This window comes from Gordionus sp. m RMFG-2023, chromosome 3, assembly GCF_954871325.1.
Source record: "Gordionus sp. m RMFG-2023 chromosome 3, tfGorSpeb1-WG-v2, whole genome shotgun sequence".
Classification (NCBI taxonomy): Eukaryota; Metazoa; Nematomorpha; class Gordioida; order Chordodea; family Parachordodidae; genus Gordionus; species Gordionus sp. m RMFG-2023.
In genome coordinates this window covers 32845161-32846023 of record NC_088777.1, presented here as the reverse complement: position 1 = coordinate 32846023, position 863 = coordinate 32845161, and positions in this window count along the sequence as shown.

The window sequence follows — 863 nt, the reverse complement described above, 5'->3', positions numbered from 1 at the left end:
CTCTCCTGATTTTTAGGTGTTTTTGAAAAAATGTAGCGGCGCTCCAGAAGTGCTGCTCCTGTATCTCCGCTCCTTAAAAACTCTAGTTAGAGGAATATAAGCTTGTTAATAAATTCATTAGCTCGTTTATTTATCTTCATTTTTTTATGATGTATTAGTGAATAGCTACCGAACATGGAGATAGACAGACAAGAATATGTATCCACATCATATGGTTTTGTAGATGGAGGAAATTTCGAGGATGATTACCGGGTATTATGGAATGGGATCATTGATTATATTACCATGTGTTGTCGGATTAATTATAATTAATATAATTTGTACATAGGTTTATTTGATTGCAATAAAGAATTATATGAAGTCTAAGTTATATATATATATATATATATATGTACAAAATTATATTTTAAAAATAAACGCACAACATATTATAATAATAAAATATCAACGAACCCGATTTATTGTTTAGTTATTGTAAACTACAATTTATTCTAAAGTCAGTATATTTAATATAAAAATTTGTTCTTTATACAAAAAAATTATGTCCTTATTGGATAATAATATTCACGTGTTAGTTATTGATTTTATACAAAAATAGTTAATATTGATTATTTGAACGATCGAAACGAAATTAATACCATAAAAATAAAAATTTAAAGTAAAATAAAATAAAATATAACCCTAGGGTATAAAAATTAGAAACAAAGTGCTTTGCGTTAATATATATTAAAAAATATAAAAGTTAGTTTTAGGTTACGAAATAAATATCAACCATATGCATCTCTAATTTTTTTTTATCTTCATTAAAAATATTTTAAGTTTTTATAACATTAATATATTTTATATTATATGATATAGTGTTA